The sequence below is a fragment of the Phocoena phocoena genome, chromosome 18 (genome assembly GCF_963924675.1).
Source record: "Phocoena phocoena chromosome 18, mPhoPho1.1, whole genome shotgun sequence".
Taxonomy (NCBI): Eukaryota; Metazoa; Chordata; class Mammalia; order Artiodactyla; family Phocoenidae; genus Phocoena; species Phocoena phocoena.
This window is the reverse complement of record NC_089236.1, coordinates 38,342,691-38,351,932: the sequence shown is the minus strand read 5'-3', so window position 1 is coordinate 38,351,932 and position 9,242 is coordinate 38,342,691.

The window sequence follows — 9,242 nt, the reverse complement described above, 5'->3', positions numbered from 1 at the left end:
GGATTCTCTATGTATAGTATCATGTCATCTGCAAACAGTGACAGCTTTACTTCTTCTTTTCCAATTTGGATTCCTTTTATTTCCTTTTCTTCTCTGATTGCTGTGGCTAAAACTTCCAAAACTATGTTGAATAAGAGTGGTGAGAGTGGGCAACCTTGTCTTGTTCCTGATCTTAGTGGAAATGCGTTCAGTTTTTCACCATTGAGGATGATGTTTGCTGTGGGCTTGTCATATATGGCCTTTAGTATGTTGAGGAAAGTTCCCTCTTTGCCTACTTTCTGGAGGGTTTTTATCATAAATGGGTGTTGAATTTTGTCGAAAGCTTTCTCTGCATCTATTGAGATGATCATATGGTTTTTCTCCTTCAATTTGTTAATATGGTTTATCACATTGATAGATTTGCGTATATTGAAGAATCCTTGCATTCCTGGAATAAACCCCACTTGCTCATGGTGTATGATCCTTTTAATGTGCTGTTGGATTCTGTTTGCTAGTATTTTGTTGAGGATTTTTGCATCTATGTTCATCAGTGATATTGGCCTGTAGTTTTCTTTCTTTGTGACATCCTTGTCTGGTTTTGGAATCAAGATGATGGTTGCCTCGTAGAAGGAATTTGGGAGTGTTCCTCCCTCTGCTATATTTTGGAAGAGTTCGAGAAGGATAGGTGTTAGCTCTTCCCTAAACGTTTGATAGAATTCACCTGTGAAGCCATCTGGTCCTGGGCTTTTGTTTGTTGGAAGATTTTTAATCACAGTTTCAATTTCAGTGCTTGTGATTGGTCTGTTCATATTTTCTATTTCTTCCTGATTCAGTCTTGGCAGGTTGTGCATTTCTAAGAATTTGTCCATTTCTTCCAGATTGTCCATTTTATTGGCATAGAGTTGCTTGTAGTAATCTCTCATGATTTTTTTTATTTCTGCAGTGTCAGTTGTTACTTCTCCTTTTTCATTTCTAATTCTATTGATTTGAATCTTCTCCTTTTTTTTCTTGATGAGTCTGGCTAGTGGTTTATCTATTTTGTTTATCTTCTCAAAGAACCAGCTTTTAGTTTTATTGATCTTTGCTATTGTTTCCTTCATTTCTTTTTCATTTTTTTCTGATCTGATTTTTATGATTTCTTTCCTTCTGCTAGCTTTGGGGTTTTTTTGTTCTTCTTTCTCTAATTGCTTGAGGTGCAAGGTTAGGTTGTTTATTCGAGATGTTTCCTGCTTCTTAAGGTGGGCTTGTATTGCTATAAACTTCCCCCTTAGAACTGCTTTTGCTGCATCCCATAGGTTTTGGGTCGTTGTGTCTCCATTGTCATTTGTTTCTAGGTATTTTTTTATTTCCTCTTTGATTTCTTCAGTGATCACTTCATTATTAAGTAGTGTATTGTTTAGCCTCCATGTGTTTGTATTTTTTACAGATCTTTTCCTGTAATTGATATCTAGTCTCATGGCGTTGTGGTCAGAAAAGATACTTGATACAATTTCAATTTTCTTTAATTTACCAAGGCTTGATTTGTGACCCAAGATATGATCTATCCTGGAGAATGTTCCATGAGCACTTGAGAAAAATGTGTATTCTGTTGTTTTTGGATGGAGTGTCCTATAAATATCAATTAAGTCCATCTTGTTTAATGTATCATTTAAAGTTTTTGTTTCCTTATTTATTTTCATTTTGGATGATCTGTCCATGGGTGAAAGTGGGGTGTTAAAGTCCCCTACTATGAATGTGTTACTGTCAATCTCCCCTTTTATGGCTGTTAGTATTTGCCTTATGTATTGAGGTGCTCCTATGTTGGGTGCATAAATATTTACAATTGTTATATCTTCTTCTTGGATCGATCCCTTGATCATTATGTAGTGTCCTTCTTTATCCCTTTTAATAGTCCTTATTTTAAAGTCTATTTTGTCTGATATGAGAATTACTACTCCAGCTTTCTTTTCGTTTCCATTTGCATGGAATATCTTTTTCCATCCCCTTACTTTCAGTCTGTATATGTCTCTAGGTCTGAAGTGGGTCTCTTGTAGACAGCATATATAAGGGTCTTGTTTTTGTATCCATTCAGCCAATCTGTGTCTTTTGGTGGGAGCATTTAGTCCATTTACATTTAAGGTAATTATTGATATGTATGTTCCTATTCCCATTTTCTATATTGTTTTGGATTCGTTATTATAGGTCATTTCCTTCTCTTGCGTTTCTTATCTAGAGAAGTTCCTTTATCATTTGTTGTAAAGCTGGTTTGGTGGTGCTGAACTCTCTCAGCTTTTGCTTGTCTGTAAAGGTTTTAATTTCTCCATCAAATGTGAATTAGATCCTTGCTGGGTAGAGTAGTCATGGTTGCAGGCTTTTCTCCTTCATCACTTTCAGTATGTCCTGCCACTCCCTTCTGGCTTGTAGGGTTTCTGCTGAGAGATCAGCTGTTAACCTTATGGGGATTCCCTTGTGTGTTATTTGTTGTTTTTCCCTTGCTGCTTTTAATATGCTTTCTTTGTATTTCATTTTTGACAGTTTGATTAATATGTGTCTTGGCGTGTTTCTCCTTGTATTTATCCTGTATGGGACTCTCTGTGCTTCCTGGACTTGATTAACTATTTCCTTTCCATATTAGGGAAGTTTTCAACTATAATCTCTTCAAATATTTTCTCAGTCCCTTTCATTATTCCTTCTTCTTCTGGAACCCCTATAATTCGAATGTCGGTGCGTTTCATGTTGTCCCAGAGGTCTCTTAGACTGTTCTCAGTTCTTTTCATTCTTTTTTCTTTATTCTGCTCTGCAGTAGTTATTTCCACTACTTTATCTTCCAGGTCACTTATCCGTTCTTCTGCCTCAGTTATTCTGCTATTGATCCTATCTAGAGTACTTTTAATTTCATTTATTGCATTGTTCATTGTTGCTTGTTTCATCTTTATGTCTTCTAGGTCCTTGTTAACTGTTTCTTGCATTTTGTCCATTCTACTTCCAAGATTTCGTATATCCTTACTATCATTATTCCAAATTCTTTTTCAGGTAGATTGCCTATTTCCTCTTCATTTGTTAGGTCTGTTGGGTTTCTATCTTGCTCCTTCATCTGCTGTGTGTTTTTCTGTCTTCTCATTTTGCTTATCTTACTGTGTTTGGGGTCTCCTTTTTGCAGGCTGCACGTTCGTAGTTCCCGTTGTTTTTGATGTCTGTCTCCAGTGGCTAAGGTTGTTTCAGTGGGTTGTATAGGCTTCCTGGTGGAGGGGACTAGTGCCTGTGTTGTGCTGGATGAGGCTGGATCTTGTCTCTCTAGTGGGCAGGTTCACGTCTGGTGGTGTGTTTTGGGGTGTCTGTGGCCTTATTCTGATTTTAGGCAGCCTCTCTGCTAATGGGTGGGGTTGTGTTCCTGTTTTGCTAGTTGTTTGGCATAGGTTGTCCAGCACTGTGGCTTGCTGGTCGTTGAGTGAAGCTGGGTGCTGGTGTTAAGATGGAGGTCTCTGGGAGATTTCCACCGTTTAATATTATGTGGAGCTGGGAGGTCTCTTTTTGACCAGTGTCCTGAAGTTGGCTCTCCTACCTCAGAAGCAGAGCCCTGACTCCTGGGATGGAGCACCAAGATCCTTTCATCCACACGGCTCAGAATAAAAGGGAGAAAAAGTAGAGAGAATTAGTAGAAGTATGAGGAAAGAAAGAAGGAAATGAGGAAAGGAAGGAAGGAAGAAAGAAGCAAAGAAGGAAAGAAAGGAGGGAGGGAGGGAGGGAGGAAGGAAGGAAGGAAGGAGGGAAAGAAGGAGAAAATGTAGAGAGAATTAGTAGAAGTATGAGGAAAGAAAGAAGGAAAGGAGGAAAGGAAGGAAGGAAGAAAGAAGGAAAGAAAGGAGGGAGGGAGAGAGGGAGGAAGGAAGGAAGGAAGGAGGGAAAGAAGGAGAAAATGTAGAGAGAATTAGTAGAAGTATGAGGAAAGAAAGAAGGAAAGGAGGAAAGGAAGGAAGGAAGAAAGAAGCAAAGAAGGAAAGAAAGGAGGGAGGGAGGGAGGGAGGAAGGAAGGAAGGAAGGAGGGAAAGAAGGAAGAAAGACAGAAAGAAAGAAGATACAGTAAAAATAAAATAAAGTATAATATAGTTATTGAACTAAAAAATATTTAGAAAAAAAAAAAAGGGACGGATAGAACCCTAGGACAAATGTTGGAAGCAAAGCTATACAGAGAAAATCTTACACAGAAGCATACACATACACGTTCACAAAAAGAGGCAAAGGGGGAAAAATCATAAATCCTGCTCCCAGAGACCACCTCCTCAACCTGGGGTGATTCGCTGTCTAAAGGAGGGAAGGAAGGAAGGAAAGAAAGAACGAAGGTAAAGTACAATAAAGTTATTACAATTAAAATTAATTATTAAGAACAAAAAAATTTTTTTAAAAACCGTGGACGGATAGAGCCCTAGGACAAATGGTGGAAGCAAGAGTATACAGACAAGATCTCACACAGAAGCATACACGCACACATTCACAAAAAGAGGAAAAGGGAAAAAAATCACAGATCTCGCTCCTAAATTCCACCTCTTCAATTTGGGATCACTCCCTGTCTATTCAGGTATTCCACAGATGCAGGGCACATCAAGTTGATCGTGGAGCTTCAATCCGCCGCCTCTGCGGCTGCCGGGAGAGACCTCCCCCTCTCCTCCCTGCTCTCACAGCTCACAGGAGCTCAGCTTTATACCCGGCCCTGTGCCTGCGCGCAGGTCGCTGGAGGGCGTCTGTTTTTTGCTCAGACAGGACGGGGTTAAAGGAGCCGCTGATTCGGGGGCTCCGGCTCACCCAGGCCGGGGGTTGGGGGATGGGGGAAGGAGGGGCACTGCGTGTGGGGCGGGCCTGCGGCGGCAGAGGCGGCATGACGCTGCGGCAGAGGCCGGTGTGACGTTGCACCAGCCTGAGACCCGCCGTGCGTACTCCCGGGGAAGTTGTCCCTGGATCCCGGGAACCTGGCAGTGGCGGCCTGCACAGGCTCCGTGGAAGAGGGGCGCGGAGAGTGACCTGTGCTCGCACACAGCCCCCCTGGTGGCGGCAGCAGCAGCCCTAGCGTCTCCCGCCCGTCTCTGGGGTCCGCGGTTCTAGCCGCGGCTCGCGCCCGTCTCTGGGGTTCGCGCTTTTAGCCGCGGCTTGCGCCCGTCTCTGGAGTTCCTTTAAGCAGCGCTCTTAAACCCCTCTCCTCGCGCAACAGGGAACAAAGAGGGAAGAAAAAGTCTCTTGCCTCTTCAGCAGGTGCAGGCTTTTCCCCGAACTCCCTCCCGGCTAGTCGTGGCGCACCAACCCCTTCAGGCTATGTTCAAGCCGCCAACCCCAGTCCTCTCCCTGCGCTCCGTCCAAAACCGAAACCCGAGCCTCAGCTCGCTGCCCCGTCCGCCCCGGCGGGTGAGCAGACAAGCCTCTCGGGCTGGTGAGTGCCGGTCGGCACCGATCCTCTGTGCGGGAATCTCCCCGCTTTGCCCTCCGCACCGTCGCTGTGCACTCCTCCGCGGTCCCGAATCTCCCCCCTCCGCCTCCCGCAGTCTCCGCCCACCAAGGGGCTTCCTAGTGTGTGGAAACTTTTCCTCCTTCACAGCTCCCTCCCACTGGTGCAGGTGCCGTCCTTATTCTTTTGTCTCTGTTTTTTCTTTTTTTCTTTTGCCCTACCCAGGTACGTGGGGAATTTCTTGCCTTTTGGGAGCTCTGAGGTCTTCTGCCAGCCTTCAGTAGGTGTTCTGTAGGAGTTGTTCCACGTGTAGATGTATTTCTGGTGTATCCGTGAGGAGGAAGGCGATCTCCACGTCCTACTCTTCCGCCATCTTCCCAAAAGTGCCCATAAGGAAATATCTTATAGCCTGCTTCCAAAGTCCTCAACGTTGACCCTCTTCCTTAGAAGTAGGGAGGATTAATAAGCAGCAATGTGTATAACATATATACTCTATGTCATATTGTCACTGTTCCACCAATAACTTTCCTGAAATAACAGAACTTTTTAAATAAGATGTCTTTCTTATCTTCTAACACACAGGTAGTGATAAAATTATCAGTTGCTTGCTCCTTATTTCTCTCTAGGTCCTATGAGCATGATAGCATCAGGGTGGTGGACCAGGATGATGTTCTTTGAGATGGTGAGGAGTTTTGGATGCTGAACCACATTGTGGTATAAAGTATAAGAATTGATATATTATTGAGGCAATAGAGTAAAACCTGCTTTTCCTTTTCTTCAAGAAAAGTAAATGGGTTCTAATAGCTTTGTGGGGTTTTTTCCCCCATATGTAATGTGTTATCCTCATCAATAATAACATTCCAAATATCAGATGCTATATTAATTTAAGCAAATATAATTTTCTACTTTTTGCTGTAACAAATTACAAATACATATACATATATATATATATATATATATATATATATATATATATATGACTTAAAACGACATAAACTTATAATACTCCAGTTACATTTGTCAACCTACAAAATGAGTCTTATGGGCAAAAATCAATGTGTCAGCATGGTTATGTTTCTTTCTGAAGGTCTGAGAGGAGAATCCACTTTCTTACCTTTTTCATCTCCTAGAGACCACTTACATTCTTCAGCTCAGAGTTTTCTTCCATGCTTACAAATCCAGCAACATAGTGTCTCTCTGACCTTGCTTCTACTTTTTCAGCTCTTTTCTTACCAAAGTTGGGGAAATTCTCCACTTTTAAGGATTCAGGTGGTCTGATTGGGCCGACCTGGATAATCCAGGAAACCTCCATAATGTTATAGGGAAAATCCAAACCAGGTTGTTAAACTTAATTATATCTGCAAAGTTCTGCCAGCCTTGTAATATAATATACTCATAGGTTCTGGAAATTCACAGGGAATATCTTAAAGGAGCATTATATTGTCTACTACACCAGATAATTAGTTATATTTGTAACAGAAGTCATATTTTAGTCACCATCTTATATTATTGTCTAGGAATGTACAAATTTGTTACTACCCAATCTGGGGAACTGGATAGTAATAATGAAGATTGTTTTTACACCTGTGACTTTCAAACTTTCGATGATTAAAATAATCTTTAGTATTTCCTAAAGAATGATGATGACAATAATGATAATGATGACTTGGATGTGTGTCCATTGACTTCCAGTTGTTTCTTCACACTATAATATCACTTATGGGCTAAGGAGCCAATGTTGGAATATCTATTTGTGTCATATTTTCAGGAACTGGAAAAGCGATCAAAGATTACTGCCAAAGGATCAAAGGGTCCTCCTCTCACAAATTCGAACTCTAATTGGCACCTCACAATAATATTTCAGGTTCCAAGTAATTACAGTTACCTTGGAATTAAGCTAATTCTCTCAAAATATTTATATATTTTTAACATACTGTGGGAAATGTGAGAAATAATAATAGGCACATGTTATTTCATAGATATGGCTTCCCTGAAAAGGATCCTGTGTCCCTTATAATCAAAGTAGACAGTAGGTGGACTATAGGACTGATAAATGAAGTAAATTATGTGACTTTTATAGAGGTTTTGACTTTTTTTGACTGTGAATTAAGTGAAAAAAGAGACTTTGTCAATTCTGAATTGTTTTGGTTTTACAAGTCAATTAGTTCAGTTGTTTCCATTTTAATTCTTAGGAATCTGTTGACTATCAGAGAATTCTGAATGCCATACCATTCCTTGACCCCTGATTATTGTGCTGAGGACTAACACAGTGACCGCACACACTTCACTTCTGAAATCATGTAGCTAAGGGTTGCTCCAATTACAATTGAGATCAGAAACCACCTCCCTTGCATTATATGTTTTTTCATCATCATTTCTAGTATAGAGAAAAGACTGACCTGAAATGCTCACCTAAAACAAATAGACTGCCAGATATTTCTCTGGTAAACATGGAGGTTTATTTGGAATGAGCAGGGAATTGAAATTTGGGGTCTGCAACCATAACAAGCTATATGCAAGTCTCTGCACAGCAAGGAAAGGAGAATACTTCAATAGAAGGAAGAGGAAGTTAGGGGGAAGGGCTACAGTAAACAAAATGTCCATGGTTTTCACTGTCTTCCAGGAAAGTATAGGAGTCTTTTATGTTCTTATTGAGCTCTGCTGCCATTGCAGGGCGTGAGAGCTCCCTATTCTGGTCTCCCAACTCTTTAATTGAGGTTTCTGTTTATTAGTTTTGTTTTTAATATTTTACCTTTTTGATCAAGCGCTTTCTCTGAAAGCATTGTTAAGCAAGAGTCAGGTTTTCCAGTTTCAGTGACTGTTTGTCCCTTAATATCAGGTAAAAACCTTCCCTGGGTGTGGTGTCTCACATCTGAAGGGAAGTGCAAAAATTAGAAACCTATTGAGGTCACATTTGAGTAACAAGGAGGGATAGAAAGGAGAACTCTCAGACATTTTTTATCTAGCATCTGTATATTACCAAGATCATAGACATTGGAGATTATCTGAAGTGTTATGTAATCATCAAAGTTTTGGTGGCAAACTTCCAACACACCTAGTCCAGACATCTTAGGAAAGCTGTCTTAACAGATGTTGTCTGATTCAATTACAGGAAATCTTTACTTTCAGGTCACCAAATGACGCACATGTCTAGTCAGAGTTTGGTACTTTCTTTAGATGTGTCATATGAATCCAAGAGTCTGTTCCTTGGAGTCTGACAGTATAATGGTTGGTTAGCTGTACCTGATTAATAGGGGCCTCTTCAGTGAGGGCGAAGAGTTCTTCTGGATGTGTCTATTCCAATAAATGAAATCTTCAAGTTGCCAGGTGTGATGCTTAAGTTTTTCATTTCCTGAGAGCGCACTGTTAAAATATTGCTCTGCAAAAACATGGTTATTTTAATAGAAGCCATTAGGTCTTTGAAATAATGGAATAGCTTTCCTTTTATTAGGTGTGGGTCAAAAACGGCCGGAGCCAAGTACATTGAGTATCCTGTGACTGTCTCAAAGGGTGAGAATATGTGAGTTCCAAAAGGGGTACATCTGAGATCTAGAAGGACCAAAAGCAACGTTTTTGGCCAAGGTATTTGGAAGGCACCTACAAATATTGCCAGTTGAATGTTCATAATACCATTAGCGCGTTCAACTAAACCAGAAGATTGAGGGTGGTAAAAACAGTGTAATTAAAATTGGCCAAATAGCATAGACTTGTTGAAGCATTTGGTCAGTAGAATGGGTTTCTTTATCACTATGAAGTTTGAGAGAATTTCCCCAGGTATGGATAATCTTTGCCAAAAAGACTTTAGCCACAGAAGAGGCAGTAGACAGTCTCCAGGGGAAGTCTTCAGTCC